The sequence below is a fragment of the Pelobates fuscus genome, chromosome 1 (assembly GCF_036172605.1).
Source record: "Pelobates fuscus isolate aPelFus1 chromosome 1, aPelFus1.pri, whole genome shotgun sequence".
Lineage (NCBI taxonomy): Eukaryota > Metazoa > Chordata > Amphibia > Anura > Pelobatidae > Pelobates > Pelobates fuscus.
This window is the reverse complement of record NC_086317.1, coordinates 197,173,959-197,197,117: the sequence shown is the minus strand read 5'-3', so window position 1 is coordinate 197,197,117 and position 23,159 is coordinate 197,173,959. Positions and strand designations below refer to the sequence as shown.

The 23,159-nt window shown below is 45.4% G+C and overlaps 1 protein-coding gene across 1 annotated transcript in view; it reads left to right on the top strand.

Annotated features, from left to right (window-relative positions):
* The first annotated feature begins 22,064 nt into the window (after positions 1-22,064).
* Positions 22,065-23,159, top strand: part of ZNF593OS (ZNF593 opposite strand) — a 343,969-nt gene continuing 342,874 nt past the window's right edge. The window contains exon 1 of the mRNA XM_063453241.1: positions 22,065-22,083. The gene's annotated coding sequence lies outside the window, so the exon portion shown is untranslated. The remainder of the gene's footprint in view (positions 22,084-23,159) is intronic.

Below are 23,159 nucleotides of genomic sequence, written 5' to 3'. Positions count from 1 at the left end.
TGCTCCCGGTCACCTTCCCCGCGACCGCGTGGTCGGGCAGCGGGTGCGCGGCTCTCCACTGTGTTTGCCGCGCGCGTCACTGCCTTATTAAAGGTACAGTGACTAGCTGGTCCGGTGTGTTTCCCTATCTCCTGGGCGGTTTGGGGGTGCGTATTTTTTGGTGACAGCTTTCTTTTCTGTCCATGTGAGGCAGCTCTGTGAGCCCTTGCATCATAAATTATGCCCCATATATGAGGGTCGCAGATTCAATCCCCCTCACCTCCACGAGTAACTAAGCAATAGACTTTAGTTTTCGATTCTTTGCATGTGTGCTTGCCCTGCATGTTTTTCTATGGACATGGTTTTACGGTTTACTGGTTCTCCTGACTTCCACATGGCACTGCGTGCCTCCTGCAGGTGTCCCTGCCTGGTGTCCTTACCCACTTATTGAACTAGGACTGCTCTAATCAAGCCTCGGTTGCCTGATGGAGGTAGCACTGGCGTCAAAGCCAGGGATTGTGGGTTCAGGCCCCATCTGGGTGGTTGAGCATGGCACTCGTATTTTGTGGCCTAATGGATTAGGCACAACCATATAAAAACTAAAGTGTTTCGCTATCTTGAAGAACCTTGCCTATAAGGACCCAGCTTCGTCTCTACCCTGCACCCTAATAGTCAAGATTCTACTACATGTCTAAAAGGATCTAGGTTTCCGCCTGCATTATACCTCTGGGTCGGTACCGCCCGTACCCTTATACTGGCCTGCCTTGTCTGTGCCTTTATGATTGGCCTGCTTTGTCTGTGCCTTTATGATTGGCCTGCGTTGTCTGTGCCCCTTGATTGGCCTGCTTTGTCTGTGCCCCATGATTGGCCTGCTTTGTCTGTGCCATACTATGCATGCTATTGGACTGGTGGCTCCATACCCTGGATAACTTTTTGTTGAGCCTGCATGCATTATTACTTGCCTCTGCCAACACTAGGGGTGCTGCCCCTTTTGCCTGCTAATGATACCTGTTTTCTAGCTTCGTAGGTATCAAGTATCATAGACTCAGACTTTATGGACGCCTCTGCACAGGAGCAGAATTTGCAGGCTTTACTTAATGCGGCTGTGACCGCATCTGTTGAAAAAGCCCTGGCTAAGGCCCTCCCTCAACCACATACGGACAGGGGTGTGTGTGGAACCCCTTGGTTGGCAGAAGACTCGGATGAGTCAGACTCTCAGGTGCGAGAGCAGGCAAGTGCGCGAACGCGCTATTGAAAGGGTGAAGACCCTGAACCACGCTCCCGGATGGGCAAGACTCCGGCAAAGTGACGTGGTTTGAGGTTGACAACCTCGCCGGCCAGGCGCCACCGCCTATCGGGCGCAGGGGAGGAGGCCTCCTTACCCCCCCCACCTTGGCCGCGCTGGATGTGTGGCGGGCAGACCAGCCTCCCTCAGATGGAGATGATGTTTGGGTTGCAGACCTTGACGAGGCCTGCAAGAAGCTGCGGGCGGAATGCCCCAGACCGGTACTGCCGGACAGGGTGGCGGTTACCCCGGATGTTGGCCCTAACAGACGAGGCCTTCACAGAAGGTAGGGCTCTGGACCCAGCCACCATGAGGGACTGGGCACTTCGTTCCATTTGCCTGCTGGGCAATGCCACTGTGGCCCTTTGCACGGAACCCAGGAAGACGGCACTCTTCCATATGGACAACAAGCTGTCGGATTTGGGAGCCGAAGATGTGGGTCCCCTGGCTAAAGGTCTGCTGTTCAGGGAGCCTTTCGTTGAACTGCAGATACAGGTTATTCTGTTTACCTCCCGGGATAAAGCGAAGTCTTCGATCGGGAAGGTCTTCCGCCCACGGTTACCTTCAGACGTATGTGTCCTTGGGACAGTGCGGAGTTATGTCACAGACTTCCACTCTTCCCCTACACAGGTTGGATGCCCGAGGATCCCCGTCATCACAAGAGGCCAACAGCCCTTGTTGGAGGTGGAAGTTCGAGCTCCGCTAGCCAAAGGCGCGGTCCTACAGGCCCCGGATTTGGGGGGTTTCGTCAGCTCGATTTTCTCCTGGTAAGGGAGAAGTCTGTAGAATTCCGTCCAGTGATCAATTTAGGAGAAATGAACGCCTTCGTGGTATACAACCACTTCGAGATGGAGGGCATTCACCTTCTTCGATGCCTTCTCTGGCCAGTAGACTGGGTCGCGTGACTGGACCTAGAAGACGCTTACCTCTCCATCCCGGTGGACGGGCCTGTCGCAGTCCCCTCTGATTCGTATGGAGAGACTCTCCGTACCAATTCCCATGCCTCCCCTTCGGCCTCAGCTCGGCCCCTTGGTGCTTCACCAAGCTCCTGAAACCGGTGGTCACCCAATTCAGAGCAGAGGCCGTACGCTGCATCGTCTATCTGGACGACTTGCTTATCTTTGCGAGGACCCCGCCGGGCTCAGATTTCGGACGCGCTCTGCGTTTTCCTCGTTGGAATGCCTGGGGTTCGTGGTCATTCTGAAGAAATCGGCCTTGGCGCCTGCGCAGACGGTGGAATTCTTGGGTTTCGTAGTCGTTGCGCAAGACTGCATTCTCCGCCTGCCTGTGGCGAAGATAACGACCATTCGGAAGGAGATCAGACGTGTTTTCGACAAGACCGAACTCCCCTCCGGAGGTTGGCTCGCGTGGTGGGTCTCCTCTTGGCCTCGATACAGGCGTTCTACCCGGGCCCACTACATTACAGGGCCATGCAGCGGCTGAAGGCGCACTCTCTACGCAAGAGACCCTCTTAGGACCAGATGGTCTCCTCTTGGCCTCGGACGTGCAGGCCGGATTGAGCTGGTGCCTCCTGCATATATCCGCCTGGAACAGCAAGGCGATATTCGGGAAGACCCTGGATCTCGTGTAGGAGTCAGATGCGAGTCTTTGGGACTGGGGTGCCTCGTGCACGACTAGGTCCACGGGGGGCCCGTGGTCAGACAATAGATCGGAATCCCGCATCAATTGCCTGGGGTTGATTGCAGGTTCGTTGGCAATTCGGAGCCTGGCGAAGCATCTGTCGGACTGATGCGTGCTCCTTCGGATGGACAATGGTTCGGCGGTGCAATACATCAACCACTCGGTTTCAAGCACTAGAGGAGGTGTTATCTCCCAACATGGAGCTCCTGGTTTCGCTGGCGCTTGGAACGGGATACCGATCCCTTTACAGGTCCTGTATCTAGCGTGCTGAATTTCTTGTCTCTTCTCTTTGACCTGGGTCGGTCATATCGCTTGGTTATCGTGGTTAGATCAGCTATCTCGACGGCACTTGTCCCGCTTCGGGTTTTTCCCCATCGGCCAGGATCCGCTAGTCTGCAGGTTCCTGCGTGGAATGAGACTGGTGCGCCCTCCGGCGCCCAAGTATTCTTCCCTCTGGGACGTGCGTTTGGTTTTGGCGTTCTTTCGGAATTGACCTGATAACCAGGACCTTTCTCTTCGCCAGCTTTCAGCGAAATTTGCCCTCTTGTTGTGTCTGGTCTCGTTCAGACGTGTTTCGGATGTCCGGGCCTTCGATGTCGGCGCTTTCTCGTTTTTCTCCAGAGGGGGTCTCCGTCAAGGTGCTTAGACGTACCAAGTCGGAATCGACGGTTGTATCATGCCCTTACATCTAGGACTCGCCTAAGCTTCGTGTAGCGAAGGCACTGGCGCGATGGATAAGATGTCTTTTGGCTCTGGCGGGCATGGATGCGACCTTCGGAGCGCTTTTGGTTAGGGGCGCCGCAGCTTCCGGAGCTTTTATGGCGAGCGCTTCCCTTCAGGACATTTTGCGTTCGGCGGACGGGTCCCGTGTAGAGTTTTTTCGCCTATTTTACTTTAGACCGTCGGAACATGCTTCTTTTGCTTTGCTGTCGGAGCGTTAAAACAGCAAATATGAAGCCTCCTGTCATGCTATAAAATTGTAGATTATACTAGCTTTAGTGTAACTATAATCTTAATTTTATTAATGACAGGAGGCGAATATTTCCCACCCAATTTGATTTCTTCCCCCCCTTGTTTTGGATGGATTGCATTGATTGTATTTCTGTTGATTTGTCTGATTATCTGGGCTAGGTTGGTTAGTCTGGGGTGATGTTGTGGGAAGTGCATGTTATACTGTATTGACGGTCATTAGTATGGATTTCGTGTCTTTATTCTATCAGTACTGGATCGTGGGGTTTATGTTTTATCAGTACATTTCGTTCACTAATCAGTGTTTTCGATTCTGTTTATTTCGTTTCAGTTTAATGGTTCGACTTCAGTTCATAGGATCGGCCGTTTGGCGGGATAAAGATCAAGTTCATCCATTATCCGAAGTTTTTCCAGATGACTTTCATCGTTATGTTGTGAATTTTTCTTTATTTAGTTATTGTCATTGTTGTGTACGTTACGTTGTCGCAGCGTGAAAGAGGAAATGGTGGCTTAGGAGGAGCCTTATATAGATACCATATGTTTTTGTCTTTGGTGTTTATCTCTCTGTTAATGTGCTGCTGTGGAGTTCTAGTAAAGAGAGACTTAAGCAAATATTCGCCTCCTGTCATTAATAAAATTAAGATTATAGTTACACTAAAGCTAGTATAATCTACAATTTTATTTGCAGTTATAGACACATCCATCCTAACATGCATTCACACAGCCTTGACTTTGTCTCCTTTATAGAAAACTGTGAATTATTGGGGATGATAGCCATGCACAAATTACTTGACACCAGTTATTAATGGGGTGGGCTCATAGTTGTAACTATATCTGTCAATCGCTCAATTTTAGAGCAGCTGTCCATTTGTACACAGTGACAGTAGACCTCCTTACCAATGTTGCAATGTCTTTGAAGTTCCCCTTTAGTTCAGTTTTATAACAATCCACAGTACCCTGCAGACACGCCATTCCATTTATATAAAATGTAAATCCAGCATATATTCAGTATCAAGAAATAACTCATGTACATATTTGCAGATCATTACAATGTAAAAAAAAAAAAGCACAAAATTGCTTGTGTTAGTAAAGGTACTCAGCGAAATTATGTATTGACATAGATAATGAAATTTTAAACCCACATAAATGTATTTCTGGAATATTTCAAAGCATTTTTATGTAACTACATTTGCGTGCACAGCCTTATAACATTTTCTATGTGATATTTGTTGAATGTGCGGTTACAGTTTTCTCACAACACCCTTTCTATGCACTCAAAGCATCTGAAATATGTTTTGAATTGCACACAAGGCATTGTTATACTCTTTTGTGCTTATTTAAATTAAATGGACATTTGATCTCCTGGGTCTATCTATTAATTGCACTTGCAAACGCAAGCACAACACTGTACAGTATATGAAAATGCCTTAAAGGACAACACTCCTCGAAATATGACACACAAGAAGCTTCTATATTTAGCTACTAATTAAAGAACATAATATTTATCAAAGACAACCACAAGAAATTTTATACATGTCAAACTGATCTATTCTGCTCTTTTGTTCATTCCTGTCCCACCCAATATTTACAAAATGCATTTCTAACATAACATATTTTAAATATTGATACAATTAATTTAGATGTAGTCACTGTTCAGAAACTTCAGCATGAATTTCACAATTTTGTTTTCAAGTCTGTGTAAAATTTAATGAATAAAATAAAGTAATACTGTATAGTGTATATATAGCATATACAGTAAAGTATAATAAGAGAGTGACATGTCAGTGAATTTAATTGATAAGAATTATTAAAAACAATTCATATAGAACCCTAAAATAAAATATTTCAATAAATCGTTTTACTTTTGGTCTAAGAAAACACACAAACAAATAATAAATTAAATAGATTTTCAATAATTCTCCAACTACATGCAAAAAAAGTGTATCTAATTCTTATGACCAACAGGAAAAAAGGGGGTCAAGAGCTATTAAAAAAGGCAGATTCGGGGCGGGACTTCCGGTCTCGCGGAGCAGACGCATGGAGTGAGAGCTCCGAGACCGGACCGGACTGAAACAACAAAATACACCGGCTATCGGAAGATCGACTGCCCTTACCTAAGTCCCAAACTTGTGGGGATCTTACCCTGCCAGATGGCGCCCCCAAAAGTACAGCGGGCGTCGGATTTTTTCCGACAAGGTAGGAAAGATAAAATGCGGCCGGGGCAAGATGGCGGCGGCTCACACTCCCCAACACCTACCTCAGATCAGGGATCCGACACTGAGGCACTTCAGCCTCCCCCTGGGGATATCTCTCTCTCGGAGGCAAAAATGGCGGCAATGCTGCAGGAGCTCCGCTCCTCTATGAAAGAGGACTTACAACTGGCGGTTAATGACATCCGCAGAGAGGTGCACGAGGTGGGGACACGCCTAAATGTCCTTGAGGAAAAAACAGATGACTTATGCCAGGCAAATGACGGCATCTTAGAAAAAATCCGCCTAATGGAGACGGAGCAGGCGCGCCTAACAGCCAAACTGGCGGACCTGGAAGACCGCTCGCGCCGCAATAATATCCGGGTGCGCGGTGTCCCGGAGTCAGTCTCAGGGGCGGATATCCCAGTGTACCTCCAGCAACTCTTCACAGCCATCCAACCAACTCTGGAACTGGCAGACCTGCGCTTAGACAGGGCGCACAGAGTACCCAAGCCCGCTTCGCTAGCACAGGACATACCAAGAGACATTGTCACGAGGCTTCATTATTTCAGCGCCAAAGATGCCATACTCACGGCGCAACGGAAATCTACGGCTATGCCGTCTGGCTATGAAAAGATCTCCCTATATGCTGATCTGTCCCCTATGACGATGGCGAGAAGAAGAGACTTTATAAATGTCACTAAATGCCTCAGGAACCACAAGATTCCCTACCGCTGGGGTTTCCCCACGAAATTGCTGATCTGGAGGAATGGATCCCTAACAAAACTAGATGACCCAGACCAGGGTATGCACAAGCTGAAAGCCTGGGGACTCTTCCCGGATCGAGTGCCGCCTGGCAACCCAGCATCCCCAGGACATGTGGCCCAGGAGTGGACCAAAGTCCAAATAAAGAAGTGACTGTTTTGCTCTGCCCCTACTGCCGCAGCGGAATGTCCAGGCTGGGCTGCCAAGTCGACTAGTGCCTCGTAAGGTGAAGACATCTCCGCCTCTGTAGCGGTAGAGACTCTAGCTGGACTCACCCCCTTATCCTTTACCTAGGGGAAAAGCCTATTTGGTGTCTGGGTAATGAACCCCCACATGAGTACATATGACAGGAGGTGGCCCACAAGACCCCCCCATAGCTGACACACTGCTACCCCATATGCTGCACTTTAAGATCTTTGCTATACGCAGCTCCCGCCGGCAACAAAGTTGGCCACAGGCCCTGCATGTCCAGACCAAATAAACCCCTATATAACCCGAAGCACCCAGATGGCAAGCCTAGCGGCACGGCTCATCTCACCAAGTTTGCAAGATTTACCCCCGCATGACACCAGTGGCCCCTACACTTATGGTGGCGAATGGGGTGCCATCTAATGCCCATGTTGTACCCGTAATAGGACTTTTACTTCCCTCTATTCATCTAGTCCACCACCGGTCATGGACCCTTTCCAATTAAGCCCCCCCCCCACTATCGAGACAACCCTCTGCGGTGTTGCCTCCCCCCCAACGCAATGGGGAAAGGGCACCCGTGGACCAGTCTCCACATAATGCTGTCAAGCTTATTGTATTGTATATACTTTTGTTATGTTTACTGTTTTTTGTTCCCATGTTGCATTCTACCCTCGAATATGTACCCCACTAGAGATGTCGCTCACCCTGAACCTCGGAGGCGCTGGGAGATTAGGGATGTAACCCCCCTTCACCAGAGATTACTACCTAAGTCAGTGAACCAGTTTGGTAAATGCTGCCTCGGAAACACCGAGGTCCCCCCCGGTCTCAGCTGATGTCTTCCCAACACCAATTTAATGTTCTGTCCCTAAATGCACGAGGCCTGAACACCCCGCAAAAGCGCAGGCTTGCCTTCTCCCAGCTTCGCTCCACGCATGCTTCAGTAGCCTGCATACAAGAGACACACTTCTCGGCTACAAACCCCCCGAAATTCCTCTCAGCCAGGTACCCCGCCTCCTACCATGCCCTAGCGCCTAATAAAACTAGGGGAGTCAGTATTTTAATCCACTCGGATTGGGCTTTCACGTGCACGACAGAGTATAAAACTACTGATGGCAGGCTGTTGATCCTGGTGGGTAGACTAAATGATGTCCCAGTAACCTTAGCAAATCTATACGCCCCTAACTCCAACCAATATGACTTTATTAGGAAATCCCTGAAAACGCTTGATAGGTTAAAGCAGGGCCAAACTTATGTCTGCGGAGACTTTAACTGTGTACTTGACCCAGACCTGGACAGATCAGGCACTCCAGGATCCCACCCTCGCTCTATATCTATTGGTGACAAGCTCTCAGCTCTCTTACACTCCCATGGCCTTCACGACACTTGGCGCTCCTTATACCCGGCCACGAGAGATTTTACTTTTTACTCGAAAGTCCACGACCAATATTCCCGCATAGACATGTGTCTGGTGGATGGGAAGTCCCTAGACACTCTGGCTAGGGTTACCATCGACCCAATCACCTGGTCAGACCATGCCCCTTTGCTATCCTCATTCACCACTTTACACCCGGTGAGAGGCCGAGGTTCGTGGCTCCTCAATGAGTCCCTCATAGACAGTGCTGAACGGGTTGCTGAAATAAGGAAAACCATAGTGAACTACTTCACGGACAACAAGCCCCAAGACACAACTGTAGCCGCGACATGGCTGGCCCATAAGGCCGTGATACGGGGAGTACTAATTAGGGCAGGAGCGACACTGAAACGCAAACTAGAGGAAACCAGCTGCGCAAAGCTTAGGGAGCTGAAACTTGCAGAGGACCTCCACAAATCCTCACCCTCCAACGCGAACAGACGGGCTGTTAATAAGATTAGAGATTACTTAGAAGTTCACCAACTCCAGCGAGTAGAGAGGGCTCTCCGCAAACTTAAAAGCGAGTATTACAGACAGGGGAACAGGGCGGGGAAACTGCTGGCCGCCCAACTAAAAGACAAACACGCTCAGATGCACATACCATGCTTAGTGGCTGATACTGGGACAAAACTGACGAACCCCAAACTGATAGCGGATGAATTTGCGACATTTTACGGTGCCCTTTATAACCTAGCGGAGGACCCCCTATAACACCAGCCGACCCCGGTGGAGATAGCCGCCTACTTAGACAGAGTGGAACTTCCCCAGCTCTCCAGCGTCCAAGCCTCACTACTTAGTAGCACAATCACTCCAGAGGAAATCTCCAAAGCACTTAGAGAAACCCCCCGACATAAAGCCCCAGGACCTGACGGCTTCTCCGCCCACTATTACAAAGTCTTTGCGGACCAACTCCTTCCTCACATGACCTCCCTGTTCAACAACATCATGGAGTCACCCCCTGAAATGTTAGAGGCCACCATAATTACTATCCCCAAGCCGGGCAAACCCACGGAATTTTGCGCAAATTACCGCCCTATCTCCCTGCTTAACGCAGACACAAAGCTCTTTGCCAAAGTCCTAGCTAATAGAATATGCCCCCTCCTGGGTACACTTGTCTCCCAGGAACAATCGGGTTTTGTCCCGGAGCGCCAGGTAGAGGACAACACAAGGCGTGCACTGGACATAATGGAACTCCTGACGGTACACAAAACACAGGGACTGCTAATGGCCCTTGATGTGGAGAGTGCCTTCGATCGGCTACACTGGGGCTACATGACGGAAGTCCTCCGTAGATTTAAATTCCCCGACAAATTTCTCAATGGCCTCCTATCATTGTATTCCTCCCCGACAGCCGTGGTTGTGAGCTCCGGCTTTACCTCCCGACGCTTTGCCCTGACGAATGGCACAAGACAGGGGTGCCCGCTGTCGCCCCTCATCTTTATCCTGTCACTAGAACCACTATTGCACACAATTAAACAGGAACACCATGTCCCCTCGCAGCTGGGCCCCAAAAAAATAGCCGCCTTTGCTGACGACATTCTAATATTTCTAACTAACCCGACAGAATCACTGAAGCATCTCCTACTCCTGCTCCATGACTATGGCCAAGTGTCTTATTACAAAAATAATGAGGCAAAAACTCAGGTGCTACCCTTTAACGTGACCCACTCTACCCTTACCGCCCTGCGAGCCCAACATCCTTTTGACTGGCGAAAAGACGCTCTCTCCTACTTAGGCACAAAATTGGCACCCTCAAGACGCAACCTTCTCCGACACAACCATGACATTTTACTGACTAAAACTGAGACGCTACTGGAGAGCTGGGGGGCAAAAAACACATCGTGGCTGGGACGTATAAACTCCTTAAAAATGATCATACTTCCTCAAATATTATTCCTCTTTAGGGCCCTCCCCATTGAGATACCAAAGACGCTGCTGCAACGACTCCAGCGTCTGTTAAACGCCCACATATGGAAGAAGAAACCACCTAGGGTATCTATAGCAAGCACAACCCTGCCCATGGGGGGTGGGGGATTGGGTGTACCCAATATTTCCAAATACTATATAGCCACGAACCTATCCCAAACGGCAAGATTGCTGATGACCCCGAACCGCCCCCTGTGGTACCACCTAGAAACGGCAAGGGTTACGCCCCACGCACTATTAGACTTACTTTGGGTCCCGCCCAAATCACATCCACGCAACGCAAACATGTTAGTGACCACAAAACACTCTCTCCGCATATGGCACAGGTGGGCCCCGAAACTGCTCGCCCATCCTCTGATGCTGTACGCCCCCATGACTAGCCTGAAGTACCTCACACAAGACTTGACTCTAGATGGTTGGACGGCAAAGGGGATAGAGAGGGTGTCCCAAATTATGGAGGGCAATGAGATCAGACAATTCCCGATACTTCAGCGGACCTTCCTCCTCCCGAGTAGGGAACTCTTCACCTACCTGCGTATTAAGCACATAATGCAGGGAATCACCCAAGTAGCGCCAGATACCAGAGAGCCAGGCCCGTTCGACTCACTATGCCTCAGTCGAAAGACCTGAGCGAAACCACTCTCCCTATGTTACCGAAATCTCTTAGAGGTAGGCAAGACTGATAAATTAAGCTACATGGTACACTGGGAATCTGAGCTCAATAGCACAATAGAGAGTAGTACATGGTTCGCAGCAATGGCACTGGTAAAACGAGCCACACGCTGCTTAGATCATGTTGAAGCGGCTTATAAACTCTGGATGAGGTGGTATCTCACCCCGCGGAGACTGGCACTTATATACCCAGGGGCACAACAAGTATGCTGGCGCTGCTGCGCACAGACGGGCACTTTGAGTCATATATTCTGGCACTGTCCAGTATTACACACTTTCTGGAGACAGGTACAAACGATACTCCAAAATAATGTACAGAAAGGGGTACCATTCACTCCAGAAGCCTACCTCCTACACATGCTTCCCAACTCACTGACCCATCCGGAGGCGGTGTTGACCACCCACATCACCTTGGCAGCCAAACACTGTATAGCTTCCCTCTGGAAATCAACCTCAGCTCCGGAAATAACAGTGGTAGTTAACAGAATAAACCGCACGCAGCACCTTGAGAAAATAGCGCATACGATCCAGGGCACCCTGGCACGGTACAACCGGATCTGGTCTACCTGGTCTGGGCAATGAGACAGAGGCCCATGATGATCCAGGATTGTGGAGTACAAATAGAGATAGGGGACCACCCCACCCCAGTTGTCCGAGGAAATACATACAGGGAAGCCCGCTTAATCTAACCCCCGCATAAGCAGCGGTAGCTGGAGACTTGTGGCTCAGCGGACCGTCACAAAACCTAACATGGTGTAGAGACATCTCAGCCTTTCCCCCTTTCCTTACATTTACCCGGTTGTTGTTTCCCCCTCCCCCCCCCCCCCCCCACCAAATACCCACGCAGACAATGTTGTAGTTATAAATCTGTCTGGTAGACGACCCCACTGTTAGCGCCGCACACCGGCCACTATTATACCCCCCCTTTTTATACTAAGTCGGAGGCCTGTGTGACACAGTGGGAGTTATACTGCGACCCTCAATGAGAGCGGCGACTGTGCTCAGGGGTTGTCTGTACAAGCCTACTGTTTCTAGTTGTGAATCTGGTGTCACACCTGTGTAACGTTGTTGCTCCACAGCGCTGCTCAGGATAAAATCTTGTTGTGTCTGCCACAACAGCATCGGTACCAATGGGTGCTGGATCTCTGCTGCAGCCTCGTTGTACTCGTTGTGTCTGTGGCCTCCAATGACACAGACGCAAAAAAAGAAAAAAAAAATTTTTATGTAACCTCGTAGTAGCTACTCTGTCTGTGATCACTCTAACCCAAAACTTGTTTGAACAACAAAGTAACCATGCCATGTGTCTTACACAACATGTATAAAATTAACCAATATGTTTGTACTCGACAATGTGGTCTGATTATGTGTAACCATTTACCCTCACCCCATTTTATTTCTGTACCCCTTTGTTTACATTTCCATGATCAAAACCAATAAATATGAGACATTGAAAAAAGATTCTCTAAATATTGCAAGTGGAAATTTTCATATCAACTTAAATTCTTAAATGCGCTAGAGTAGACGTAGTATTTTAAATGTGTAAGATGGGTAAGGAAATATGGATGGTAGATTTTCCAGTAATGATAAATCCACTGATCAATAATAAAACTTAACTTTTAATAATTATTAACACATATAAAAAAGTATATACACACAATACATACAAAATCCAAAAGTGCAAAAAAAAAAAAACAAAAACATTGTGAATGTCTACTAAATAGTGCCAAGATGTATGAAGTTAGGGTGATTCAATCTGATATAGTATTTAGCTGGTATATAATCTATTAACTACTGATATCACTACCAGCGGCGCACACAACCCATGTGGCCCGGGGCGAAACTGATCCATGCCCCCCCTTTTCCCCCTATTCCCCCTGTTCCCCCTCGACAAACACACATACACACATACATACACACACACATACATACACACACACATACTTAGACACACACACACACACACACACATGCAGACCGACACACAGACAGACAGGCACACACACATACAAAGACACAGACAGACACATGCAGATACACATACATAAAGACAGACACACAGACACATACACACACATACATACAAACAGACAAACATATACATACAGACACATACACACATACAAACCAACACACACACACACACACACACACACAGACAGGCACACACACATACAAAGACATATACATACAGACAGGCACACATACATACATACACATAAACAGACACATTCAGACAGACACACACACACACACACATACAGACAGACACATACATACATACAAACAGACAGGCACACATACATACATACAGACACACATAGACAGACAGACAGACACACACATACAAAGACACATGCACACAAAATGTTTAAGTCACCCTCATGTTTCCTACCTTTTAGCTGCAGGAGGGTGACATTCCCTGGGGTTCAATAACAGCTCAGGTTGATGGGAGTTCCCACTCTGAATCCCTCCTCTGCTTCCTCCCGCACAGGCTCTGTGTGATTGCTGGAAGGAGTGACTGGGGCAGAGTGTGCTCCCAGAGTGTGATCTCATCACAGGGGCCCGGTCGCACTGTTAAAGCGCCCAGCGCTGACCGGGCCCCCTGACAATCCATCTCCATCGGGTGGCCCTAACAGCATGGCAACCCGATGGACCCCTTGGCTGGCTGCCCCGGCGATTTGCCGTGCGGGCCGGTATGTACGCTACTTTTCACTACCGTAAATTCAAAAACACCTAATCTTATATCTCCGAAATAATGGCAGATGTAGACAAATGGTGTACTAAAAAAAAATCCAGAAATACTCCTACCAAGATTTTTGTTTCGTTTCTTTCAACCTGTGCTTGTAGAAAATAACACTGCGCATGTGCAAAAATAAAAAAAAGCAAGAAGGGAGCCGGCAGCGCTTCAGGCTCCCTCCTTGTAATAAATATTAATTCCTCCCCCACATTAAAATCATATGGGGGTCACTATTATCCCCATAATAATAAAATGAGGTTAAATCCTCCCGCATGTCCCTAATCGTGGCATGCCGTGAGTAGGGCCATGTCACCTAAACAGTGGCTGCTCGCTGTCATTTAAAACTGAATATAAATCAGTATGGTGGGTAACCCAAATAACTAAAATGGGGGGGACATAGTGCCCCCCCACACCCTCACCTGTGACCCGTGGGTGGAGGCTATTAATATAAATGGGGGGACATAGTGTCACCCCCCCCAGGCCCCCACCCATGACCGACTGATGGGGATCTTACTTAAATAAATAATGGGGGGAAATAATGTCCCACCAAGGTCCCCACCCATGAGCGGCATGTGGGGACCCTAATTAATTAAAGGGGGAGGACATAAAGTCCCCCCTGGTCCCCACCAATGAGCGGTGGGTGGGAACCTAATTTATTCAAAGGAGGGATCTAATGTCCCCCCAGTTTTCCACCCATAAGTGGGGACCACAAATAATAAAGTGACTAGGGGTCCTCAAGCCCCTAGTCATTACCCCCCCAATAAAAATACTCTAGCTACACCCTCACCCTAGGAATAGTGAGGGGGGGGGACAATAAACTAACACCCTGTAAAATGAAATGTCATACTTACCATTAGATGTCTTCTTTCTTCTTTTCTTTTCTTTCTTCAGCCCAAAAAAAGGCCAAATAAAAATCCATAATACCCATCTGTGATGGACAGCCAATCGTTGCTCCTAGTGCTCACCGAGGACTCCAAGCACTCCACCAGACAACATCAACACTGTAGACCCCCAAACTGCCGCAGATTGGTTAGGGTTTCGCCATCCCCCACCCAACCTGGACCCAATGCAAGGATCCAGATTCCAGTGGGTAAACCTCTCCTACTCCAGAGAGCGTAGCAGGAACAGCTCTTATAAGAGCCAGTGATTATACTCAGGGGAGTATTGTGAATATAGCAATCCCCAGAGTGAATATAGCTCTCCAATCCCCCAAACATGAACCCAGACTGCATGAATGGGGTAAACTAATCTCAGTTTAATGGGAGCCACACTTGGCCTTATATAACAATCGCCATGCCAGGGGTATGCCCACATGGACATGTTGGTAGACTGAATTGAGTGCTCTCATTTCCATTTTTTCCTTCTAATATATATATATATATATATATATGTATATATATATATGTGTGTGTGTAAGGCTAGGCCTCTAGTTGTGGGAGGGGCTTGGTTTCCCTTCTGAAGGGACGCCAGACCACTCACCATCATTTTCAGTCTGGCGATTTGCCTACCGTGACTTCCGGTCTGTGCAAATTGCCATTTTGCTTACCTTCAACTTGTGGGAACGCTTACCTGGTCCTGCAGCCCCTGGTCGTCCGTTTTGGTGTTTTCCAACTTTCCAGAACCTCGACAGGACTCCCATACCTGCTCCAGTTACCTCGTTGACCAAATCGTACCTCAGACATGGGCGCTCAGCATCATTCCAGGGCGGCTCTATTCTTTAATCTCCTTTCGCATACATCTGTTTGTTTTTCTGTTTTCTTGTGGCTATGCAAACGATTAGGCTATAGTATGGTCTTTCGGCTATTTCCCACCTGTTCGTATCCCACTTGTGTTTAGCGGGCTTTTGGGAGCATGCGCATAAAAGGAAATGTTCGGCTCAATAGTACGAACGCCAAGTTGTTGTATTTCTCAAACTATTATTTCGTGCAGTTTTCGTTAATCTCAGACGTTTGGTTATATACGAAAGTTAGCCCACCACAAGGGTCATTCATATATTTATAACCGATGTCCCTCGGCGGTGGTTTCTGCTTGCCGCCGCTCCTCCCAGTGATTACGTCAGCCGGTGGGCGAGACTGGTACCGCCCGCCGGCTGAGGAAACCTAATGCGCATGCACGGCAATGCCGCACACGCGCATTAGAGCTCTCCATAGGAATGCATTGAAAATGGGGAATTGAGCGACGCTGGAGGTCCTCACACAGCGTGAGGACGTCCAGCGATGTTCTAGCACAGGTTTTCTGTGCTATGGACATGGAAGTGCCCTCTAGTGGCTATCTACTAGACAGCCACTAGAGGTGGAGTTAACCCTCCAAGGTAATTATTGCAGTTTATAAAAAACTGCAATAATTACACTTGCAGGGTTAAGGGTAGTGGGAGTTGGCACCCAGACCACTCCAATAGGCAGAAGTGGTCTGGGTGCCTGGAGTGTCCCTTTAATTAAAGTCAGGTAATTACTGCATGCTTAATGTCGACCTTTATTGGTCAATTTTGATATTGCACGGACTATATTTGAAGTTTGATATTTTAAAGTGATTAGTTCAGGTCAAACAAGCGCTTGCTTGTTAATTATTTTTTCACGCCTTATCAGTAAATTCTGACGTTACGCATGTTTTTCTTTCTAGGGAGGGGACTCAATTGTGTTAGGTTAATTGCCAGTTCTTATTAACTCAGGTTAATTGCCAGTTCTTATTGTTGAAACCATAGGGAGGTTATCTACCTTCTAACTTAAGTTACATTAAGGCCATTGATCTTTCGGGCACGACTCTAACATATTGCTCTCCAGAAGCAATTAGGTGGGTTTATATGTGTATATATATATCATAGCGATCGGATGCAGTATTACAGGTTTTAAATCTGTTTCAGATTCACAGAGCACTCTGCATTGGAGCTAAATCACTGCTACTATTCATAATTCACTGTGCGTTTGGTTAGTGGTTACAGTTATTCTGGCCAACATATGGCCCTTATTAGTTTTGTCTAGTCCTTAATGTTTATTTTCTACACGTAATGTTTATAAATTCTTTGTTTCGGTTAATACCGAGTGTTAAATATCGGCCTATATTGGTCAGTATTGATATTGCACATGTCAATATTTTAAGTTAGTCTTATGTTTTGTTGAAGATAGTATTTAATTTAGGTAAAGCAAACACATTGTTTGTTCATTGTTTTTCATGCTTTGTCTGTAGATGCTGACGACATACTGGTTCGCTTAAATAAACACTATTTGGTTTTCACTCAACTCAGCCTTTAAATGCTCACCCAGTGCATTACTGTACTCATGTCACTAAGGCTCGATTCCTTAACCTATGTCCAACATCAACACTGTATAACCTGCACCTATGCATTCCATTCCTAACTTTTGACTATGATTTCTTGTATCTGTTTCTATATTCAAGGGAGACCGGGTCTTTGACACTTAACTGGGGATTAGATGTTATCATTAGTTCTGTATATTAAGTTACCTAAATTAATGCCTTGGTGTATAATTATTTAACTAAGTTTAGGATCCTTATCCTAATTCACCTGTTATGGTGGCTTCCTTCACTGCTTGCCTCAATTCTACTCAAGTGTATAGTATACTCTCTTGACTATATTACCAGCACTACTGTTATCTTAAGTCTGTTGTTCTACTCTCGAGGATGTCCCGGGCAGGGCCACGAACATACTTCTCGCATAATTCATTATATCTTTAGGTTCCTTATTAGGACTGCTGCTTTCACTTGGATAAGTTTTTTCTTCCAAAGGGTCATAGGTTAGAGGATATACATTGTGACAAGACCAATCTCGCCACATTGCATTGGAGAAGCCTGGTTGCCTGCCTGTTGCCCCTGGACTATGGCCCAATGTTAAAAAGCCTTCTTTTCCCCTGCAGAAAAGGCTTGTTCGTGCCTTTCTGCCCGGCGGTCGGTAGATTCAATCTACCGAACAAATAACCGAATGACTGGACCACCTGTATTGGGAGTGTGTCGGCAATTAACCTCTCAGAAGCTGTGGTTAACCGCAGCTTAATTGACAAATGCTGGGTGGCCTTTGTTTGTTTGCCAAACACGTGGCGGCGGCCATTTTAGAGTCCCGGACGACCAGCGGTGTTCAGCGCCCAATCTATGGAACTGGAAACTGACACTTATTTGCGCGAACACCGCTGAGCCGTCAGCCTCCTTGCTTCTGCATTCGGTCATTTAACCGGATGCTTGTTCATTCGGTAGTTTAAACCGTATGAACAGCATTACCCCAGATAGCCATCCCGTGGAGTCTATTCGTATGGAGAACAGACTTTGTGAACACTTTGGCTCCACGGCGATTGGACTGTGTGCATAGGATCTGAGCGCTATTCTGTACTTTTGTGCGCTCAGATCCCAGCTATCTGGGGATGGGTTGCATGTATATATTTTATGTGACAAATGTAACATTATGTATTTTATTGTATTTTAGTGTTTTATTGTAACCATGTGGTTAATGGAGTTTTGCCTCTGTCCTTGGAGATAATTAGATTACTTCCCAATTATCTCCAGGATAGAGGGGAGGGATTGTAATGTACTGTGGGAGTGTTTTAACCCTGTATGCCTGTGATTGGTCATTTTACCATTTGTGTCCCAGTCTTCCATCTGGTCCCCTAGGTGAGTGTCCACCAGGTGGAAGACCTGCATAAATACCGGGCAGGTAGCCCACATTAAACCAGACCACTGCTTGACCCTCAATACTGAGCTCTGTCTCCTCTTTGGGGGGATTTACTGTATGCTGTTAGAGACTGATTGCCAGGAGTGTAAGCTGATTGTTTGCTTTTCCTGTTCGTCTGCTAGCAGCTATTCGTGAGGTTCCGGTTCGGGAGTTTGGAGTGCTATTTTGTATGCAGTTCGGGAGTTTGGAGCATTCCCTTGTAATAAGTTCGGGAGGTTGGTGTTCTATAGTAGCTGTGCCTGTATCTCTGGAAGGGGAAGATCTAATAAACAGCGGTTTAACCCCTTTATGCCTGGGGGTGCCGTTACATACATATCAAGGGCATTACTGATCACATGGTTATTAGAGGTTACGGAGTACTCAGCATTTTAGGGCAACATTACTCATCATACCCCTTATACTACATTCATTAGGTAGGTTTTATAGATTATTCGGTTGGATCTACGAGCCTACCTTACATCTCACTCAAGTACGTTACATCATTGTGTCTTTAGGTGCTAGGTATCTACGATTTACTGCACACCCTCCTACTTATGGCTGAACATTACATCGTTACATATCCTGTTAGGCAGAGCAGGATATCTACTTTTACATAACATACCACAATTCCTACTATATTTTTTAACCCTGTAGTTCTGCGCCAATCCACCATCTGTGTCATACCGCATTTCTGACTCTTCGTTCTCAGATATGTCAAATTACACTCATTCAAAACCTTACCTTGCCTCCCTTAGTTAGTTTCATTACTGACTGGAAGGGCACCCGGAGCCCGGTAGCTCATACTTTCTCAGGCCTCTATGCCTTATGTTAGTGGTCCCGCGAGGCAAACATCCATCCTCATACTCGGAGGTATTACACCCATCGGCCCAACTCATAGTTAGTCACCTCGCATGGTGGCATAGAGAGGGCCTCACTTGTCATGCCCATTCTATCTTATGCTTTAAAAGTCACAGAGGCTGACAACATGCCACAAGTTCGGTGGCCACGTAATCCCCTTGCACCGACGCATAGATAAAGCCTCTCAAGCCGCCTTGCATCTAGTCACCAACTTGTTTAATGGTTTCGGCACTTGGCAATAGCTAATATACCAGTATGTCGTAAGTGCACACACAAATTCTTCATGCTGTTTAACACATCTCTGTGACAGGAAGGTGGAGGGTCCTGTCCCTGCCTTGCACTCCTACTAGGTCTGATACGTCACACAAGGGACATGTCTAGTCCTATTTCTATTAGATCTTGGACTATACCTTGCATCACAGCTGTACTTTTGAATGGCACATAAGCTACCAGCACAACTATATAAACCAATTATCAAACACACATATTTTTCACATATACGGGTACCACTAACCAGGCTTTTAGTAGGAAAACAACGGCTTAGTATTAGAACTGTGTCTAGAATTGGAATCAGATTTAATTAAATGGGACATAACTATGTGGAGCCTGTAAAATTAAATGTGTGTAAGTTATATGGCTGGTACTATTAAGTATTGGTAAGTTCCTTCTGTCCAATTATACTGGATTAGAACATTACGTGATGAACTATATTAGGTACACACAGTAGTTTTTGTTATCTGTAATGGGTATAGGTCCATATTTGCAAATACCTGTCAGGTAGAGTCCATTAGCTGGTTAGATACAATAGGAATGTATATTTAGGTTGCCCTATGTAATTGGATTGCAGGTATTCAACATTACATTTCATTCACGTTCATATCAATTCAAGACCTCACTCCGTTCTCCTATGTATTGTACATAGATTCAAATTCTGACTTTTACAAAGGGCTGTCCTTACTCTGACCCTCGCAGGGTCCTCCATATGCATTTGAGCATACGTTACATAACTCAATATTCAGTGCATGTTTCTGTATGTTCAAGATATCCAATGGTATATGGTCTATCTGTCTACATCACAAGTAAATTAGCATCCAGATTACATGCATTCCACGCTAATATATGGGATATATCTTATTATAATAATATTTGGGTTGAACCACTTCCCTCCTCGTACATAGAAGAATGTTCATTCAGGACGATTTTCTCTACTAGTACAATTCAGCTTCTCATCTAAACATAGCATCACAGCATGCCTCCTTTAGCTTATGGTATTAGGCCCTTACTAAGACTTATCGTTTTCTATACTCTCATTCACCTTAATAACAGGTGTCGCTACTGACTGGATCAGTTTGATGCCGGGCTCGCAAAGCATAGATAACCACGATATACATCATACGTATCTTCATATGTAAATATATATGTAGGTAGACAGTGGTTAAGGGTGTGTGTGTACGCAAATATTTGTAAATACAAGTGCTTGTGGGTATTCACTCATGCTCTGGCGGCTTATTATTTTGAACTATTGTACTCACTGTTATGTCGGTATATGCAATTATGTTATCCTCAGTTCCTATGTCATAACTCAAGGGTCATTTAATTGTTTGCCTCACCTATGGCATTTCTCACGTATCTGCATGAACCTCAAGCAGATCTTGTTTCACTTTCGTTTCACACAATTTCACTTCTTTAGTCACCTTTTACTTAAATATTTTAACACTACTAAATATCATGTGACAATTCTGTCAGTAATAATGCTGGATAACGACCTGACCTCTGTTCAAGGTCCCCCTGATCTGCTCCTACTAGCCTTACATGACCACGACTATACTCTAACGACAAATATTTTCAGACTTTATCTCGGCATTCTACTGTATGGTCAGATAAGGTCTTAATTCAGCTAATTAAGCAGGTCATTCCTTCCACATCAGTGCCTACAACCATACCTCCAGTAACATTTGGTACATATTAATGGGACGTTGAGACTATGGAAGCCTCAGCTTACTCCAGATATATACATCAACCTGTTCTTAAGTACGCCAAGTCTTCCATAACATGTATATGTAATATATTGTAATATGCTTGATTTGTAGGCTGTATAATTCTGTATGGTATACTCTTTTTCCCTCTTCCATTACAGGCCCACTGCATCATCAGTTCCGGCACACAACAACCGACTTTTTCACATTACTATAGGTCTCATATAGGGACCTTTACTTATCTACTTCTAATATGCTCTCATTACAGCTTTTGCCGAGACCACAAATACATATATATATATAATGTGTGTATAATTAAAATAATAAATAAATAAAATAATAAAATACATAATTAAAATGATTTCATGCTAACTGTATTTTGATTTTATATATATATATATATATATTTATATATATAAATATGTAACAAAATACACTAAGAATGACAAATAACTGCAAATATATATATATATATATATATATATATATATATATATACATGAAGATGCTCTTGGCACTCACCCCTCAATTGAAATTATCTGTTGAAATCCTGCCTGGGTGCAACCTCGGCGTCGGTATATATATACAATAGAAGAAAGGTGCACTCACAGGGCTTCATCCATAAGATATTTTATTCTTAGCTGTGCATTACATGTGTAGTCAAATCCTCAATCAACGTTTCGACCCCTGAAGGGTCTTTTTCAAGATCAATCTAACAGTGAAATAAACATACATATATAGGAAGGTAAATAGAATAGACTTACCTAACAGGTGTGTGGAAACAAACTCCCGCCCGACCATCCGAAACCCGGAAGTGTGCCAGTGCAACCACGTGATTGGGCGTGATGACGCATGTACTGTGTGTCGTTGCTAAGCAACGTGATAAACAAATCCTCCGTGGATCTTTATTGGATCTTTATTTTACTTGCACTGTCATTTTAAATTGCATGGGTAGTGGAGATAGTTATAGTATCTCTGTATAAGTGGCAATATACATTTGTAAGAATGCTACTGACATTTGTTTTTTTTCCCTTATTTCCACACAACTACGTACTTACAATATGTATGCTCATCATGTTCTATTTACATAGTTACATAGTTAGATAGCTGAAAAGAGACTTGCGTCCATCAAGTTCAGCCTTCCTCACACCTGTTTTTTGCTGTTGATCCAAAAGAAAAAAAAAAAAAAAAAGAAAAAAACCCAGTTTAAAGCACAATTTTGCAACAAGCTAGGACAAAAAATTCCTTCTTGACCCCAGAATGGCAGTCAGATTTATCCTTGAATCAAGCAGTTATTACCCTACATTGAAAGATTATATCCTTGAATATTCTGTCTTTGCAAGTATGCATCTAGTAGCTGTTTGAACATCTGTATGGACTCTGATAAAACCACTTCTTCAGGCAGAGAATTCCACATCCTGATTGTTCTTACAGTAAAAAACCCTTTCCTTTGCCTTAGACGAAATCTTCTTTCTTCCAGTCTAAACGCATGGCCTCGTGTCCTATGTAAAGTCCGGTTTGTGAATAGATTTCCACACAATGGTTTGTATTGGCCCCGAATATATTTGTATAATGTTATCATATCCCCTCTCAGGCGACGTTTTTCTAAACTAAATAGGTTTAAATTTGTTAACCTTTCTTCATAGCTGATATGTTCCATTCCTTTTATTAATTTTGTAGCCCGCCTCTGCACTTTTTCTAGTGCCATGATATCCTTCTTTAGAACAGGTGCCCAAAATTGCACAGCATATTCAATATGTGGTCTTACCACCATATTTGAAACTGTATTTATAATATGTATTCTCATCATGTTACATTTAAAATTGTATATATATACATTGATTTAATAATGATATTTTATTACATTTTTATAGTGTATCAATTGGTTATAACTGTGTTCATAAGTTT